The sequence below is a fragment of the Oncorhynchus masou genome, unplaced genomic scaffold (assembly GCF_036934945.1).
Source record: "Oncorhynchus masou masou isolate Uvic2021 unplaced genomic scaffold, UVic_Omas_1.1 unplaced_scaffold_2720, whole genome shotgun sequence".
In the NCBI taxonomy this organism is placed as follows: Eukaryota; Metazoa; Chordata; class Actinopteri; order Salmoniformes; family Salmonidae; genus Oncorhynchus; species Oncorhynchus masou.
In genome coordinates, this window is record NW_027009154.1 from 30,130 (window position 1) to 49,099 (window position 18,970).

Below are 18,970 nucleotides of genomic sequence, written 5' to 3' on the forward strand. Positions count from 1 at the left end.
CTCTCTCCTGCATATCTCTTCCTCCCTCTCCATCTCTCTCCATACCTGTCTCTCCTGCATATCTCTTCCTCCCTCTCCATCTGTCTCTCCTGCATGTCTCTTCCTCTCTCCATGTCTCTGCATATCTCTTCCTCCATCCCTCCTGCATCTCTCCTCCATCTCTCTCCTGCATATCTCTTCCTCCCTCTCCATCTCTCTCCTGCATATCTCTTCCTCCCTCTCCATCTGTCTCTCCTGCATATCTCTTCCTCCCTCTCCATCTCTCTCCTGCATATCTCTTCCTCCCTTCCTCCCTCTCATCTCATCTGTCTCTCCTGCATATCTCTTCCTCCCTCTCCATCTCTCTCCTGCATATCTCTTCCTCCCTCTCCATCTCTCTCCTGCATATCTCTTCCTCCCTCTCCATCTGTCTCTACATTTACATTTAAGTCATCTCCAGAGCGACTTCAAATTGGTGAATTCACCTTCTGACATCCAGTGGAACAGCCACTTACAATAGTGCATCTAAATATATCTTCCTCCCTCTCCATCTGTCTCTCTGTCCTGGCGCATATCTCTTCATATCTCTTCCTCTCCATCTGTCTCTCCCGCATATCTCTTCCTCCCTCTCCATCTGTCTCTCCCCATATCTCTTCCTCCTCTCTCTCCTGCATATCTCTTCCTCCCTCTCCATCTGTCTCTCCCGCATATCTCTTTCTCCCGCATATCTCTTCCTCCCTCTCCATCTGTCTCTCCCGCATATCTCTTCCTCCCTCTCCATCTGTCTCTCCGCATATCTCTTCCTCCCTCTCCATCTGTCTCTCCAGCATCTCTTCCTCCCTCTCCATCTGTCTCTCCTGCATATCTCTTCCTCCCTCTCATCTGTCTCTCCTGCATATCTCTCCTCCCCTCCATCTGTCTCTGTGTATATCTCTTCCTCCCTCTCTCTCTGTCCCTCTCCATCTGTAGCATATCTCTTTCTCCAGAGATCTCTTCCTCCCTCTCCATCTGTCTCTCCCGCATATCTCTTCCTCCATCTCTCTCCTGCATATCTCTTCCTCCCTCTCCATCTGTCTCCCGCATATCTCTTCCTCCATCTCTCTCCTGCATATCTCTTCCTCCCTCTCCATCTCTGTCTCTCAGCATGAATGAAGCCTGCTCTTGACCGTGTGCCACTCTCTCTTCCTCTGTCCTTCTCCTCTCGTGTTGAGGAATGTGCTGCCGACATCTCTGTGTAAAGTCTGTGTCTATAGCATGTCACAGAGAGAGCTCAGCTCTGTCCCTCTATTGGTTACACATGTTCAGCAGGAGAACAGTAGTCAGACCCCTGCTGCTACTTGGGGTCTCTGGCTCTCTATGTCTCTCTCTCTCTCTCTCGCTCTTTTCTGCCTTGTATGCAGTCTTCCTCACATCTCTCCTCCAATCACACTTTCGCGTCCCACAGCTGTCCCAGAATCTGTTTCTACTATGGGGGATAGTAGATTGAAATAGGCTAGTGATTTACTGTTCGTTACTCGTCTTGTTGGCTGAGGAAAAGTAAGTGTGGACAGTTATTCTAACGTCTTCAAAGTTCACATCAGAATTTGGTAAGAAGGTCATTTTCCCTACAGAATCCCTGGTGTGTGTGTGTGTGTCTCACACTAAAATAGCCATACTGTGATAATCTAGGATGGATACATTCAATTCCTTGCTTTCTTCTGGCAGTAGCCAGAGTCAACATTTGTTTCATGTTGATGACTCATTAACACAGACTGCTGAGTGGCAAATTCCCTTCCTTTGTGTGTGTGTGTGTGTGTGTGTGTGTGTGTGTGTGTGTGTGTCGGCTGTGGAACACGCACCAGTGAGAGCCAACAGGTGGTATGGCATACAGCTGGTGTGTGTGGTGACAGAGTGAAGGGACGGACGCTGGCAGCCAGACACTGTGGGCGCGGTGACAAGGCGGCGTGATGGTTGATCTTGGTTGATGGATTGATACGGGGCAGGTGGACTTCTGTAGCCCAGTGGTTCACACACATTGTTGGGCTGGGAATGCTCTCTTCATTCTCTGCTGACCCACCAAATCAACATAATGGTTATAGCATTGACCCTGGAGGCATTTCCCAGGTGAGCTCCACAGTTGCAGGTCAGTGAAGGGGGTAGTTGAACACTAAGATGGGATAGCTCGGTAGTCACTGCAGGTGTAAATACCCATGGCTAATGCTCTGTACCAGTGTAGCATGATGGCATACAGGGCTAGTCAGTCATGTAGCTTGTTAGTCAAGTGGCCATTAGCCACTCATTTACTGGGAGCCACCGGGGAAACTGGAGTGGTGTTGGCCGGTCCCCCAGCTCTGACAACAGGATGCAGCTATAACAACATCCTGTCTGTCAGCGAGAGGTGAACAGAATACAGGCGGCCATTTGTGATCCTCCACACAGCCAGCCAGCTAGGTCCCATAACTACAGACCGGGGTACCAGGGCAACAATACACCCCTGTGTACAAGTCGGCCAATAGGGACCCCTCTTACTGGATTCTTTCCAGTCCCGCTGTTGTGGGGGACACTGACTTATTTAAATTTTTTACACATCAGGGAGGGGGAGGGGGGAGGATGAGGGAGGATGAGGATGAGGGAGGGAGGAGGATGAGGGAGGGAAATGAGGGAGGGAGGGCTGTTGTCATCATGTGTTATCTATCCCAGTGTTTTCTCAACTCTGGGACCCATCAAATGCTTTCAGAAATATGTTGTGGTCCACTAAATTGATGCAGTAGATTAGTCTCTTGCCCACAATCAAGTCATGAACATCTTCTGAAGTGGTGCTACACAGCTCAAGGTCTGAGACGCTGTAACATGTCAGAGGACGTGACACCTGCTGTCCTCAGACACGGGTGATGTGGAGAGGGAGACTGGACTGATGTGGTGGAATACGATGGGTTGGGATAACGTCGGAAAATATGGTCCACAGCCTTCCCATAACCACGTCTTTGAAAGCCCCTGTTTGGTACTCAAGGCATTAATAAAGAGTGTGTGGTGTCTTTAGTATAGTGTCTGTCTCTACTGTAGTGACTGTCTGCCTGTCGTGTAGTGTATGTCTGTAGTGTAGTGTAGTGTCTGCCTGTAGTGTAGTGTAGTGACTGTCTGCCTGTGGTGTAGTGACTGTCTGCCTGTAGTGTAGTGTAGTGACTGTCTGCCTGTGGTGTCGTGCTGTGTCTGCATGTAGTGTAGTGACTAGTGTCGTGTCTGCCTGTAGTGTCTTCCTGTAGTGTAGTGTCTGCCTGTCGTGTCTGCCTGTCGTGTCTGCCTGTCGTGTCTGCCTGTTGTGTCTTCCTGTAGTGTAGTGTCTGCCTGTCGTGTAGTGTCTGCCTGTCGTGTAGTGTCTGCCTGTCGTGTAGTGTCTGCCTGTCGTGTAGTGTCTGCCTGTCGTGTAGTGTCTGCCTGTAGTGTCTGCCTGTAGTGTCTGCCTGTAGTGTCTGCCTGTAGTGTAGTGACTAGTGTAGTGTCTGCCTGTAGTGTCTGCCTGTAGTGTAGTGTCTGCCTGTAGTGTAGTGTCTGCCTGTAGTGTAGTGTCTGCCTGTAGTGTCGTGTCTGCCTGTAGTGTCTGCCTGTCGTGTCTGCCTGTCGTGTCTGCCTGTCGTGTCTGCCTGTAGTGTAGTGACTAGTGTAGTGTCTGCCTGTAGTGTAGTGTCTGCCTGTAGTGTCTGCCTGTTGTGTCTTCCTGTAGTGTAGTGTCTGCCTGTCGTGTCTGCCTGTAGTGTCTGCCTGTTGTGTCTTCCTGTAGTGTAGTGTCTGCCTGTCGTGTAGTGTCTGCCTGTAGTGTCTGCCTGTAGTGTCTGCCTGTCGTGTAGTGTCTGCCTGTAGTGTCTGCCTGTCGTGTAGTGTCTGCCTGTAGTGTCTGCCTGTCGTGTCTGCCTGTCGTGTCTGCCTGTCGTGTCTGCCTGTCGTGTCTGCCTGTAGTGTAGTGACTAGTGTAGTGTCTGCCTGTAGTGTCTGCCTGTAGTGTAGTGACTAGTGTAGTGTCTGCCTGTAGTGTCTGCCTGTAGTGTCTGCCTGTAGTGTAGTGTCTGCCTGTCGTGTCTGCCTGTCGTGTAGTGTCTGCCTGTCGTGTCTGCCTGTCGTGTCTGCCTGTCGTGTCTGCCTGTCGTGTCTGCCTGTAGTGTCTGCCTGTAGTGTAGTGACTAGTGTAGTGTCTGCCTGTAGTGTCGTGTCTGCCTGTAGTGTCTGCCTGTAGTGTCTTCCTGTAGTGTAGTGTCTGCCTGTAGTGTCTGCCTGTAGTGTCTGCCTGTCGTGTCTGCCTATAGTGTCTGCCTGTAGTGTCTGCCTGTCGTGTCTTCCTGTCGTGTAGTGTCTGCCTGTCGTGTCTGCCTGTAGTGTCTGCCTGTCGTGTAGTGTCTGCCTGTATTGTCTGCCTGTAGTGTAGTGTCTGCCTGTAGTGTAGTGTCTGCCTGTAGTGTAGTGTCTGCCTGTAGTGTAGTGTAGTGTAGTGTCTGCCTGTAGTGTCTGCCTGTAGTGTCTGCCTGTACTGTCTGCCTGTACTGTCTGCCTGTCGTGTAGTGACTGTCTGCCTGTCGTGTAGTGTCTGTCTGCTTGTAGTGTAGTGTCTGTCTGCCTGTAGTGTAGTGTAGTGTCTGTCTGCCTGTAGTGTAGTGTCTGTCTGTCTGCCTGTAGTGTAGTGTCTGTCTGCCTGTAGTGTCTGTCTGCCTGTAGTGTCTGTCTGCCTGTAGTGTCTGTCTGCCTGTAGTGTCTGTCTGCCTGTAGTGTCTGTCTGCCGGTCGTGTCTGCCTGTCGTGTGTGTCTGCCTGTCGTGTAGTGTCGTGTCGTCTGCCTGTCGTGTCGTCTGCCTGTAGTGTCGTGTCGTGTCGTCTGCCTGTAGTGTAGTGTCGTGTCGTCTGCCTGTAGTGTAGTGTCGTGTCGTCTGCCTGTAGTGTCGTGTCGTCTGCCTGTAGTGTAGTGTCGTGTCGTCTGCCTGTAGTGTCGTGTCGTCTGCCTGTAGTGTAGTGTCGTGTCGTGTCGTCTGCCTGTAGTGTAGTGTCGTGTCGTCTGCCTGTAGTGTAGTGTCGTGTCGTCTGCCTGTAGTGTCGGGTCGTCTGCCTGTAGTGTAGTGTCGGGTCGTCTGCCTGTAGTGTAGTGTCGGGTCGTCTGCCTGTAGTGTAGTGTCGGGTCGTCTGCCTGTAGTGTAGTGTCGTGTCGTCTGCCTGTAGTGTAGTGTCGTGTCGTCTGCCTGTAGTGTAGTGTCGTGTCGTCTGCCTGTAGTGTAGTGTCGTGTCGTGTCGTCTGCCTGTAGTGTAGTGTAGTGTCGTCTGCCTGTAGTGTAGTGTCGTGTGTCTGCCTGTAGTGTAGTGTCGTGTCGTCTGCCTGTAGTGTAGTGTCTGCCTGTAGTGTAGTGTCGTGTCGTGCCTGTAGTGTAGTGTCGTCTGCCTGTAGTGTAGTGTCGTGTCGTCTGCCTGTAGTGTAGTGTAGTGTCGTGTAGTGTCGTGTCGTCTGCCTGTAGTGTAGTGTCGTGTCGTCTGCCTGTAGTGTAGTGTCGTGTCGGGTCGTCTGCCTGTAGTGTAGTGTAGTATCGTGTCGTCTGCCTGTAGTGTAGTGTCGTGTCGTCTGCCTGTAGTGTAGTGTCGTGTCGTCTGCCTGTAGTGTAGTGTCGTGTCGTCTGCCTGTAGTGTAGTGTCGTGTCGTCTGCCTGTAGTGTAGTGTCGTGTCGTCTGCCTGTAGTGTAGTGTCGTGTCGTCTGCCTGTAGTGTCGTGTCGTGTCGTCTGCCTGTAGTGTCGTGTCGTGTCGCGTCTGCCTGTAGTGTAGTGTCGTGTCGCGTCTGCCTGTAGTGTAGTGTCGTGTCGTGTCGCGTCTGCCTGTAGTGTCGTGTCGTGTCTGCCTGTAGTGTCGTGTCGTGTCTGCCTGTAGTGTAGTGTCTGCCTGACATAGATTGTCCCTGATGAATTAGTAAAGCTAACTCTGGTCCAAAAGGAAGCCTAAATGGAACAGGGTTGTTTGTGGTCCTCAGTCCTGTCTGGTGGTGGGGTCTGTGACCTACTTACCCAGCAAGATAAACACACGGGGGTGTCTGGAGAAAGAGAATGGCTGAATGGTGTGTGTGGCACATTTGGTAGAGCATGACGTCTGCAATGCCAAGGGTCATGGGTTCGTTTCCCGCTGGGGTCACCCATACGTGAAAATGTATGCATGCATGACCAAGTCTCTTTGGACCAAGTCTCTTTGGACCAGGTCTCTTTGGACCAGGTCTCTTTGGACCAGGTCTCTTTGGACCAGGTCTCTTTGGACCAAGTAATAGTGTCTGCTAAATGGCCTTCTATTAGAACAGCACTGTGTTGTGTGGGATTATAACAGGCATGAACAGAGTCCTTTTCTAGAATGACCTGATATTATATGTGTCAGCTCAGCTCCCTCCATGGTAACACTGTGGTGAGTGACTGGATGGCCCTGATAAAACTGACCACACACACACCAGTAACCAGCAGTGAATTGTGTGTGTGACCGTTACTAGTTAGGTGTGTGTGTGTGACCGTTACTAGTTAGGTGTGTGTGACCGTTACTAGTTGGTGTGTGTGTGTGTGTGTGTGTGTGTGTGTGTGTGTGTGTGTGTGTGTGTGTGTGTGTGTGTGTGTGTGTGACCGTTACTAGTTAGGTGTGTGCGTGACCGTTACTAGTTAGGTGTGTGTGTGTGTGTGTGACCGTTACTAGTTAGGTGTGTGTGTGACCGTTACTAGTTAGGTGTGTGTGCTGTGTTGAGTGTTCTACAGTATCTGCTGTAACAACCAGTGAGGAGGAGGAGAGGCTAGGAGGTCTTGGGAAATGAGGGGAGTGATTGAAGTGGCAGAGGGATGGCAGTTTACTCCCCCCACACATTACTACACACACAAACTGTACACAGCACACTGCAATTATAGACGACAATACACTGTTTCACCCACGCTCATTTAGCAGTCACTCACACATGCACCACCCATTATTACAGTCAAGTCAACAGACACAATTCCACACAACACATTCACATTACAGTCTCTCAACTCAACCTCCTCACACAGCTGTAACCTACAGTTAAATAAACTGTCCCACACACTGACCTCACTTAACCTTCCATCCATCCCGCCAGGTCTAATCTCTGTCTCATAAACAGCCGAGGGTGAAGTGGAGGAATGTACACAGGACCTACAGAACGGATCAGAGTAGAGGCTAAGTTAGTCCACTAGCCTTAATAACAGACAAGGAAACGGGTGTGGCGTAAGGACAGTTGGCATCAGAATGCCTTGTATATAATGATTAGCTCCACCCCTAACCCTCTCACCTCTATGGGTCTAAGCCACGCCCACATCCCCTCTGATTGGGGCTTTGGTTAGCCTGGTTCCTCCTGAAAGATCTATTCTGGCATTACCCATGTGTTGCCAGAGAATGGCCCTGCCAGCGCCACAACAGTGAGCCAAGATGGAGCTCAGTGGCTCCAATAGAGCCAGTCGCAGAGCAGCTGGTGTGATATTAAACATTAAGAGTGTGACCGGCTCCACCGCGGGCCTGCTGCTTTTGTTTGGCAGCCATGCTGAGCCTCTGATGGATAATAAGACCTGGGCCCAGTCAGGCTAATGGGCTTCACAGCCAGGGAGATATTACACCTAGCCAGTAGCCTCACTGCCAGGGAGATATTACACCTAGCCAGTAGCCTCAGAGCCAGGGAGATATTACACCTAGCCAGTAGCCTCACAGCCAGGGAGATATTAGCCAGTAGCCTCACAGCCAGGGAGATATTACACCTAGCCAGTAGCCTCACAGCCAGGGAGATATTACACCTAGCCAGTAGCCTCAGAGCCAGGGAGATATTACACCTAGCCAGTAGCCTCAGAGCCAGGGAGAGCCAGTTCACCAGGGAGATAGCCAGTAGCCTCACTGCCAGGGAGATATTACACCTAGCCAGTAGCCTCACTGCCAGGGAGATATTACACCTAGCCAGTAGCCTCAGAGACAGGGAGATATTACACCTAGCCAGTAGCCTCACAGCCAGGGAGATATTACACCTAGCCAGTAGCCTCACTGCCAGGGAGATATTACACCTAGCCAGTAGCCTCACAGCCAGGGAGATATTACACCTAGCCAGTAGCCTCACAGCCAGGGAGATATTACACCTAGCCAGTAGCCTCACAGCCAGGGAGATATTACACCTAGCCAGTAGCCTCACAGCCAGGGGGAGATGTTACACCTAGCCAGTAGCCTCACAGCCAGGGAGATATTACACCTAGCCAGTAGCCTCACAGCCAGGGAGATATTACACCTAGCCAGTAGCCTCAGAGCCAGGGAGATATTACACCTAGCCAGTAGCCTCAGAGCCAGGGAGATGTTACACCTAGCCAGTAGCCTCACAGCCAGGGAGATGTTACACCTAGCCAGTAGCCTCACAGCCAGGGAGATATTACACCTAGCCAGTAGCCTCACTGCCAGGGAGATATTACACCTAGCCAGTAGCCTCAGAGCCAGGGAGATATTACACCTAGCCAGTAGCCTCAGAGACAGGGAGATATTACACCTAGCCAGTAGCCTCAGAGACAGGGAGATATTACACCTAGCCAGTAGCCTCACTGCCAGGGAGATGTTACACCTAGCCAGTAGCCTCACAGCCAGGGAGATATTACACCTAGCCAGTAGCCTCACAGCCAGGGAGATATTACACCTAGCCAGTAGCCTCACAGCCAGGGAGATATTACACCTAGCCAGTAGCCTCACAGCCAGGGAGATATTACACCTAGCCAGTAGCCTCACAGCCAGGGAGATATTACACCTAGCCAGTAGCCTCTCACAGCCAGGGAGATATTACACCTAGCCAGTAGCCTCACAGCCAGGGAGATATTACACCTAGCCAGTAGCCTCACAGCCAGGGAGATATTACACCTAGCCAGTAGCCTCACAGCCAGGGAGATATTACACCTAGCCAGTATCTTCACAGCCAGGGAGATATTACACCTAGCCAGTAGCCTCACAGCCAGGGAGATATTACACCTAGCCAGTAGCCTCACAGCCAGGGAGATATTACACCTAGCCAGTTGCCTCACAGCCAGGGAGATATTACACCTAGCCAATAGGACGTTAGCCAATACCACACACACCTACTATGGGCAGTATTCTTCAGGATTCGTGGTATAGCTGGTATAGTAGTTGTTCAGTGTAGTGTATCATCGGTCTTGTTGACTTGCTGTTCCGTGTGTATGTACAGCTGATATGCTCTACTGAAGACATCCATTCAGACCAGACAGGAAGTATCTCTGAGAGGATGCAGCTATCCTATCTGTCACTCAGCTGTCATCTTTCATGATACGCTCCTATCCTCCCCGAAGTCTCTCCTACTCGTCTCCTCATCCCCCCTTTCTTCTCGTTTGTCTGTCTCTTTCCTCCCTGTTAGTGGGTGACTACTGAGCAGGAACAGATTGGAACCCTTGTTGCCGTGACGTCTGGAGGACATGTATTACAGCTTGTCAGACCTCTGATGTTATCTGGGTCGTGTGTGTGTGCCGTTGATTGACAGGCTTCTCTCTCTTTGTTGCAGACGCCTTTGTGAACAGCCAGGAGTGGACCCTGAGCCGATCGGTACCAGAACTCAAAGTGGTGAGTCTGAAATTGGATACAAACGCTCCAATGAGTCTTCTCCTGGACGTACATGTACACAGACCAGGAATGAGGTCAAAACTTGAAACAGAAAATAATTGCCTTCCTCTATATTCCATCTTCTCTATATTCATGTAGGCATCTGAGGCAGTCTTCCTCTGAAGATCTTCTCAGCTTTATCCACTGCAGCACAACCATTCTGATTATTACAAGCCAAAGTAGAAGATATGCAAAACCAGGAAACAGCCTCACTTCCCTGTTCTTCTTCCTCCCCCAGGGCATTGTGGGTAACCTGGCCAGTGGGAAGTCTGCGCTGGTTCACAGGTACCTGACAGGAACATACGTCCAGGAGGAATCTCCAGAAGGTGAGACCAGGGTGCTCTCTGCTGCTCACCACGTCTGTGTTTGTGTCTGTACCAGTGTGTGTGTCTGTACCAGTGTGTGTGTGTGTGTGTCTGTACCAGTGTGTGTGTGTGTCTGTACCAGTGTGTGTGTGTGTGTGTCTGTACCAGTGTGTGTGTGTGTCTGTACCAGTGTGTGTGTGTGTGTGTCTGTACCAGTGTGTGTGTGTGTGTCTGTACCAGTGTGTGTGTGTGTGTCTGTACCAGTGTGTGTGTGTGTGTCTGTACCAGTGTGTGTGTGTGTGTCTGTACCAGTGTGTGTGTGTGTGTCTGTACCAGTGTGTGTGTGTGTGTCTGTACCAGTGTGTGTGTGTGTGTCTGTACCAGTGTGTGTGTGTGTGTCTGTACCAGTGTGTGTGTGTGTCTGTACCAGTGTGTGTGTGTGTGTCTGTACCAGTGTGTGTGTGTGTGTCTGTACCAGTGTGTGTGTGTGTGTCTGTACCAGTGTGTGTGTGTGTGTCTGTACCAGTGTGTGTGTGTGTCTGTACCAGTGTGTGTGTGTCTGTACCAGTGTGTGTGTGTGTCTGTACCAGTGTGTGTGTGTGTCTGTACCAGTGTGTGTGTGTGTCTGTACCAGTGTGTGTGTGTGTGTCTGTACCAGTGTGTGTGTGTGTCTGTACCAGTGTGTGTGTGTGTGTCTGTACCAGTGTGTGTGTGTGTCTGTACCAGTGTGTGTGTGTGTCTGTACCAGTGTGTGTGTGTGTGTCTGTACCAGTGTGTGTGTGTGTCTGTACCAGTGTGTGTGTGTCTGTACCAGTGTGTGTGTGTGTCTGTACCAGTGTGTGTGTGTGTGTCTGTACCAGAGTGTGTGTGTGTCTGTACCAGTGTGTGTGTGTCTGTACCAGTGTGTGTGTGTCTGTACCAGTGTGTGTGTGTCTGTACCAGTGTGTGTGTGTCTGTACCAGTGTGTGTGTGTCTGTACCAGTGTGTGTGTGTGTCTGTACCAGAGTGTGTGTGTGTCTGTACCAGTGTGTGTGTGTGTCTGTACCGGTGTGTGTGTGTCTGTACCGGTGTGTTTGTGTCTGTACCAGTGTGTGTGCCTGTACCGGTGTGTGTCTGTACCGGTGTGTGTCTGTACCGGTGTGTGTGTGTGTCTGTACCGGTGTGTGTGTGTCTGTACCGGTGTGTGTGTGTGTCTGTACCGGTGTGTGTGTGTGTCTCTACCGGTGTGTGTGTCTGTACCGGTGTGTGTGTCTGTACCAGTGTGTGTGTGTCTGTACCAGTGTGTGTGTGTCTGTACCAGTGTGTGTGTGCCTGTACCGGTGTGTGTGTGTGTCTGTACCGGTGTGTGTGTGTCTCTACCGGTGTGTGTGTCTGTACCGGTGTGTGTGTCTCTACCGGTGTGTGTGTGTCTCTACCGTGTGTGTGTCTCCCCGGTGTGTGTGTGTCTCTACCGGTGTGTGTGTGTCTCTACCGGTGTGTGTGTGTCTGTACCGGTGTGTGTGTGTCTGTACCGGTGTGTGTGTGTCTGTACCGGTGTGTGTGTGTGTCTGTACCGGTGTGTGTGTGTGTCTGTACCGGTGTGTGTGTGTGTGTCTGTACCGGTGTGTGTGTGTGTGTCTGTACCAGTGTGTGTGTGTCTGTACCAGTGTGTGTGTGCCTGTACCGGTGTGTGTGTGTCTCTACCGGTGTGTGTGTCTGTACCGTGTGTGTGTCTCTACCGGTGTGTGTGTCTCTACCGGTGTGTGTGTGTCTCACCGGTGTGTGTGTGTCTCTACCGGTGTGTGTGTGTCTCTACCGGTGTGTGTGTGTCTGTACCGGTGTGTGTGTGTCTGTACCGGTGTGTGTGTGTCTGTACCGGTGTGTGTGTGTCTGTACCGGTGTGTGTGTGTCTGTACCGGTGTGTGTGTGTGTCTGTACCGGTGTGTGTGTGTGTGTCTGTACCGGTGTGTGTGTGTGTGTCTGTACCGGTGTGTGTGTGTGTCTGTACCGGTGTGTGTGTGTGTCTGTACCGGTGTGTGTGTGTGTGTCTGTACCGGTGTGTGTGTGTGTCTGTACCGGTGTGTGTGTGTCTGTACCGGTGTGTGTGTGTGTCTGTACCGGTGTGTGTGTGTGTCTGTACCGGTGTGTGTGTGTGTCTGTACCAGTGTGTGTGTGTGTCTGTACCAGTGTGTGTGTGTGTCTGTACCAGTGTGTGTGTGTGTCTGTACCAGTGTGTGTGTGTGTCTGTACCAGAGTGTGTGTGTGTGTCTGTACCAGTGTGTGTGTGTGTGTCTGTACCAGTGTGTGTGTGTCTGTCTACCAGTGTGTGTGTGTGTCTGTACCAGTGTGTGTGTGTGTGTCTGTACCAGTGTGTGTGTGTGTGTCTGTACCAGTGTGTGTGTGTGTCTGTACCAGTGTGTGTGTGTGTCTGTACCAGTGTGTGTGTGTGTCTGTACCAGTGTGTGTGTGTCTGTACCAGTGTGTGTGTGTGTCTGTACCAGAGTGTGTGTGTGTCTGTACCAGAGTGTGTGTGTGTCTGTACCGGTGTGTGTGTGTCTGTACCGGTGTGTGTGTGTGTCTGTACCAGTGTGTGTGTGTGTCTGTACCAGTGTGTGTGTGTGTCTGTACCAGAGTGTGTGTGTGTCTGTACCGGTGTGTGTGTGTCTGTACCGGTGTGTTTGTGTCTGTACCAGTGTGTGTGTCTGTACCGGTGTGTGTCTGTACCGGTGTGTGTCTGTCTGTACCGGTGTGTGTGTGTGTCTCTACCGGTGTGTGTGTCTGTACCAGTGTGTGTGTCTGTACCAGTGTGTGTGTGTCTCTACCGGTGTGTGTGTCTGTACCAGTGTGTGTGTGCCTGTACCGGTGTGTGTGTCTCTACCGGTGTGTGTGTGTCTCTACCGGTGTGTGTGTGTGTGTCTCTACCGGTGTGTGTGTGTTTCTACGGTGTGTGTGTGTCTCTCCGGTGTGTGTGTGTGTGTCTCACCGGTGTGTGTGTGTGTCTGTACCGGTGTGTGTGTGTGTCTGTACCGGTGTGTGTGTGTGTCTGTACCGGTGTGTGTGTGTGTCTCCGGTGTGTGTGTGTGTCTGTACCGGTGTGTGTGTGTCTGTACCGGTGTGTGTGTGTGTCTGTACCGGTGTGTGTGTGTCTGTACCGGTGTGTGTGTGTCTGTACCGGTGTGTGTGTGTCTGTACCGGTGTGTGTGTGTGTCTCTACCGGTGTGTGTGTCTGTACCAGTGTGTGTGTGTCTGTACCGGTGTGTGTGTGTGTGTCTGTACCGGTGTGTCTGTACCGGTGTGTGTGCGTGTGTGTGTCTCTACCGGTGTGTGTGTGTCTCTACCAGTGTGCGTGTCTGTACCTGTCAGTGGAGGACTCTGAAATGGCACCCTTTTCACTACTTTGTTTTAGGGCACTATATATAGGGAATAGAGTTCCATTTCAGATGCAGATCATGTCTGTCAGTCGATAGCGGTGTGGTTGGTTAGGGAAAAGCTTCCTAGAAAGCCTTAACAAATTGACCAGGGTGCCGTGCTCATGCTTAACTACACCGCCTGCTTAACCAACTACCCAGCTACAAGGAGCTGAAGAGAGCAGTATGTTAGTCCTGAAGCTACTGCTCTCTCCCTGTTACCTCTCCTCAAGCTGAGGGGCTCCTCTCCTCCAGGCTGCGTCTCAATAGTCCAGTGTCCTCTCCTCCAGGCTGCGTCTCAATAGTCCAGTGTCCTCTCCTCCAGGCTGCGTCTCAATAGTCCAGTGTCCTCTCCTCTCCTCCAGGCTGCGTCTCAATAGTCCAGTGTCCTCTCCTCCAGGTTGCGTCTCAATAGTCCAGTGTCCTCTCCTCCACACCAGGCTGCGTCTCAATAGTCCAGTGTCCTCTCCTCCACACCAGGCTGTGTCTCAATAGTCCAGTGTCCTCTCCTCCACACCAGGCTGTGGCAGTGTCCTCTCCTCCAGGCTGCGTCTCAATAGTCCAGTGTCCTCTCCTCCACACCAGGCTGTGTCTCAATAGTCCAGTGTCCTCTCCTCCACACCAGGCTGTGTCTCAATAGTCCAGTGTCCTCTCCTCCACTCCAAGCTGCGTCTCAATAGTCCAGTGTCCTCTCCTCCACACCAGGCTGCGTCTCAATAGTCCAGTGTCCTCTCCTCCACTCCAAGCTGCGCCTCAATAGTCCAGTGTCCTCTCCTCCACACCAGGCTGTGTCGGGGTGGCAGGGTAGCCTAGTGGTTAGAGCGTTGGACTAGTAACCGGAAGGTTGCAAGTTCAAACCCCTGAGTTGACAAGGTGCAAATCTGTCGTTCTTCCCCTGAACAAGGCCGTTAACCCACTTGTTCCTAGGCCGTCATTGAAAATAAGAATTTGTTCTTAACTGACTTGCCTAGTTAAATAAAGGTAAAAAATAAATAAATAAAATAAATAGCCAGTGTCCTCTCCTCCACACCAGGCTGCGTCTCAATAGTCCAGTGTCCTCTCCTCCACACCAGGCTGCGTCTCAATAGTCCAGTGTCCTCTCCTCCACACCAGGCTGCGTCTCAATAGTCCAGTGTCCTCTCCTCCAGGTTGCGTCTCAATAGTCCAGTGTCCTCTCCTCCAGGCTGCGTCTCAATAGTCCAGTGTCCTCTCCTCCACACCAGGCTGCGTCTCAATAGTCCAGTGTCCTCTCCTCCACACCAGGCTGCGTCTCAATAGTCCAGTGTCCTCTCCTCCACACCAGGCTGCGTCTCAATAGTCCAGTGTCCTCTCCTCCACACCAGGCTGCGTCTCAATAGTCCAGTGTCCTCTCCTCCACACCAGGCTGCGTCTCAATAGTCCAGTGTCCTCTCCTCCACACCAGGCTGCGTCTCAATAGTCCAGTGTCCTCTCCTCCACACCAGGCTGCGTCTCAATAGTCCAGTGTCCTCTCCTCCACACCAGGCTGCGTCTCAATAGTCCAGTGTCCTCTCCTCCACTCCAAGCTGCGCCTCAATAGTCCAGTGTCCTCTCCTCCACACCAGGCTGCGTCTCAATAGTCCAGTGTCCTCTCCTCCACACCAGGCTGCGCCTCAATAGTCCAGTGTCCTCTCCTCCACACCAGGCTGCACCTCAATAGTCCAGTGTCCTCTCCTCCACACCAGGCTGCGCCTCAATAGTCCAGTGTCCTCTCCTCCACACCAGGCTGCGCCTCAATAGTCCAGTGTCCTCTCCTCCACACCAGGCTGCGTCTCAATAGTCCAGTGTCCTCTCCTCCACACCAGGCTGCGCCTCAATAGTCCAGTGTCCTCTCCTCCACACCAGGCTGCGCCTCAATAGTCCAGTGTCCTCTCCTCCACACCAGGCTGCGCCTCAATAGTCCAGTGTCCTCTCCTCCACACCAGGCTGCGTCTCAATAGTCCAGTGTCCTCTCCTCCACACCAGGCTGCGCCTCAATAGTCCAGTGTCCTCTCCTCCACACCAGGCTGCGTCTCAATAGTCCAGTGTCCTCTCCTCCACACCAGGCTGCGTCTCAATAGTCCAGTGTCCTCTCCTCCACACCACGCTGCGTCTCCTCCTTTAATCATCTCCTCACCACTTGTTCAGCTGCAAGTAGTCTAAAAGAAGTGGACAGGTACCAGTCAGATACATGGCAGTCATCGCTCATCTGTCCTATTGCTTTCAGCTCTCCTGTGGCTTCATATCAATGCAGATGAAGGAAAGGAGATTGGGAGAGGAAGTCACCAGACACTATTGAGATGCAGCCCTTCATGTAGAGTTAGCGTGTTAGCATCATCAGTTCGGTCCAGGCCCTGAGGAGACAAACAGCCATACTCTGCATCCATTATTGAAGCTTAGAGGAGGCACCCTGCCAGCTCTGCTCGCCCACATACGGAGCCCTCTCCACGCTCTACTTTCAGAGACCTAAGCATGTTAATATTTCAGCACTAACACTCTGTGTAGAAAACGTTGCCTCATAAATTTACATTTGACATTTTAGTCATTTAGCAGTCCCTCTTATCCAGAGAGACTTAACCCCAATTGTTCCTTTAAGTGCCTTGCTCAAGGGCATATTGACATATTTTTGAAACCTCGTCGGCTCAGGGATTTGAAACCGGCACCTTTCGGTTACTGGCCCAATGGTCTTAACTGATAGCCTACCAACCGCCCTATAGATGGGCTTCGATAGTCTCATAGTGGAATAGCCTCCTAAATATTGAGACACCTATTGGAAGGTTTAACATTTACATGCAGGAGTAGAACTGAAGGATGATCCGTGTGTCCCACTGTCTGTCAGTCACTCTTCATAGCTGGTGGCTTGAGTCTGTGCATCCCGGTGGCAGGCTAGGGAATATCCACAAAGTCACTCTACATAGCTGCTGGCTTGAGTCTGTGCATGCCGGTGGCAGGCTAGGGAATATCCACAAAGTCACTCTACATAGCTGCTGGCTTGAGTCTGTGCATGCCGGTGGCAGGCTAGGGAATATCCACAAAGTCACTCTTCATAGCTGTTGGCTTGAGTCTGTGCATGCCGGTGGCAGGCTAGGGAATATCCACAAAGTCACTCTACATAGCTGCTGGCTTGAGTCTGTGCATGCCGGTGGCAGGCTAGGGAATATCCACAAAGTCACTCTACATAGCTGCTGGCTTGAGTCTGTGCATGCTGGTGGCAGGCTAGGGAATATCCACAAAGTCACTCTTCATAGCTGGTGCCTTGAGTCTGTGCATGCCGGTGGCAGGCTAGGGAATATCCACAAAGTCACTCTACATAGCTGCTGGCTTGAGTCTGTGCATGCCGGTGGCAGGCTAGGGAATATCCACAAAGTCACTCTACATAGCTGCTGGCTTGAGTCTGTGCATGCCGGTGGCAGGCTAGGGAATATCCACAAAGTCACTCTACATAGCTGCTGGCTTGAGTCTGTGCATGCCGGTGGCAGGCTAGGGAATATCCACAAAGTCACTCTACATAGCTGGTGCCTTGAGTCTGTGCATGCCGGTGGCAGGCTAGGGAATGTCCACAAAGTCACTCTTCATAGCTGGTGCCTTGAGTCTGTGCATGCCGGTGGCAGGCTAGGGAATATCACAAAGTCACTCTTCATAGCTGCTGGCTTGAGTCTGTGCATGCCGGTGGCAGGCTAGGGAATATCCACAAAGTCACTCTTCATAGCTGCTGGCTTGAGTCTGTGCATGCCGGTGGCAGGCTAGGGAATATCCACAAAGTCACTCTTCATAGCTGCTGGCTTGAGTCTGTGCATGCCGGTGGCAGGCTAGGGAATATCCACAAAGTCACTCTACATAGCTGCTGGCTTGAGTCTGTGCATGCCGGTGGCAGGCTAGGGAATATCCACAAAGTCACTCTTCATAGCTGCTGGCTTGAGTCTGTGCATGCCGGTGGCAGGCTAGGGAATATCCACAAAGTCACTCTACATAGCTGGTGCCTTGAGTCTGTGCATGCCGGTGGCAGGCTAGGGAATATCCACAAAGTCACTCTTCATAGCTGCTGGCTTGAGTCTGTGCATGCCGGTGGCAGTCTAGGGAATATCCACAAAGTCACTCTTCATAGCTGCTGGCTTGAGTCTGTGCATGCCGGTGGCAGGCTAGGGAATATCCACAAAGTCACTCTTCATAGCTGCTGGCTTGAGTCTGTGCATGCCGGTGGCAGGCTAGGGAATATCCACAAAGTCACTCTTCATAGCTGGTGGCTTGAGTCTGTGCATGCCGGTGGCAGGCTAGGGAATATCCACAAAGAAAAATGTCAACAACTCAACGGGTGTTTTTCGCTTCTTTGCCTCTTGATTATAACAGTCAGCTGCCAAGAGCAACACAATCCAGCATTTGAAGGCAGAATGTGTTTTAGCGAAGTCAAAACGACAAGCCTTAGGTCTTTGATCCTGGCAAATTCTTGGCACCGCCGCCCATCGAGGAAGTGTTTCCACCCAAAAGAACTCTGTCTCTTTGATATAATTGTTCCATGACCAATGGCCTAACAAAAATAGAAAATCCCTGCTTGATCACACACACGCTGTCTTAACCACCATCTAAAAATGGATGCTCCCAAGACGGTCCCCAATTCTCCTGGAAATTGATTGAGTTGTAGGCTGCTGTAGTTGCTCCCACGGCCTAGTAACCACCGAACCACACAGAGCCGCCAACCAGGCCTATTCTTAGTGTGTAGACTGGAGTCTGCAGAGGGAACGGCAGCTCGTACTGACTGCTGTGGTGGTCTCTCTCAGGTCCTCTCAGACACACAGCGTATGAATGGACACATTATGATAGGTTATAGAACACCAACCCAAACACAGCTGGCTGTTGTCACAACGTTCTCACAACGTCAACACAATGTGCTGGCTGCCATGTTAACACAACGTAAGGGCCCAATGTAGATAGCATGAAGCAGGATAGTTGTGTCTCTCTGTCTCTCTGTCTCTGTCTCTCTCTCTCTGTCTGTCTGTCTGTCTCTGTCTGTCTCTCTCTGTCTGTCTGTGTCTGTCTGTCTGTCTGTGTGTGTGTTTAATTTGAACTGAGAATAAAACTTGCCTGCACCTTGGATTTTCTTTTATTTCCTCTCTTTGTTCTTGTCTGCATTTGTAACTAGCTGACGTGGATGCAGGTAACTATCCTCTTCTCTCATTCTGTCTGTGGCCCTTGTGGAATGTTTTCCTCTCTGCTCTCGGGTCTTACCATTTCACAGTAGCAGCTTGATAATAGGTCAGGTTGCCCGTAATCATTCCAGATATCACCACAACAATGCATTCTGTAGCTAAAGTGCTACTCTGAATGGCCACAAGCCAGGTATTTCCCACTTAGACAATCTAGTGTGACAGTCAAGCGAGCATCTAGATGATGAACCTGAGGCTGATCAAGTTGCTGCTGTGCTAACATTTAGCTTGTAGCTTCACGTAGCTAACACTCTCCTTTTCACTCTGTCACTGTGTCTGTTGTTTCATTTGTGGAGCCACAACTCACCCCTTCTCTATGTCACACACACACACACATTACACACACACTGAGCAGCTGACTCAGCAGAGAGCCCAGCCACAAAGCTGCACCAAGGGGATTGGTACTTTAATACAACAGAAAACACAGCACACTACCTCCAATGGGACGGCAGGTAACCTAGTGGTTAGAGTGTAGGGACGGTAGGTAGC

General features: G+C 51.3%; 1 long non-coding RNA gene across 1 annotated transcript; it reads left to right on the forward strand.

Moving 5' to 3' along the window:
- Positions 1-9,488: 9,488 nt before the first annotated feature.
- On the forward strand, positions 9,489-18,433 carry LOC135533849 (uncharacterized). The gene is made up of 3 exons (XR_010454598.1): positions 9,489-9,553; positions 9,831-9,918; positions 18,418-18,433. It is a non-coding gene; the product is annotated as an uncharacterized LOC135533849 (long non-coding RNA).
- The last annotated feature ends 537 nt before the right edge of the window (positions 18,434-18,970 follow it).